General features: G+C 50.2%; 1 pseudogene; it reads right to left on the reverse strand.

The window, feature by feature from the left end:
• Positions 1-4: 4 nt before the first annotated feature.
• Positions 5-209, reverse strand: LOC108254531 (annotated as a pseudogene).
• Between the last annotated feature and the right edge of the window lie 4 nt (positions 210-213).

The following is a 213-nucleotide window of genomic DNA, read 5'->3' on the forward strand; positions in this document are numbered from 1 at the left end:
ACCTTCCTGAGAATGAGTTTAGCGTCCATATAATTGGCCAGAGAGCTAAAGTGCAGGAGCATCTCATCAGTGCGTAAGTTCTGGGCCACCACGTCGTTCCCATACACGGATACAATGGCCAGACATACAAACAGATGGAAGTATTCAGTGGCATAGCTTGACCAGCAGGACTCCCAGATGCTGAGGGCCGCCTCTGTTTGGAATTCACGCTTG

Source organism: Diaphorina citri, unplaced genomic scaffold (genome assembly GCF_000475195.1).
Source record: "Diaphorina citri unplaced genomic scaffold, Diaci psyllid genome assembly version 1.1 scaffold154201, whole genome shotgun sequence".
Lineage (NCBI taxonomy): Eukaryota > Metazoa > Arthropoda > Insecta > Hemiptera > Psyllidae > Diaphorina > Diaphorina citri.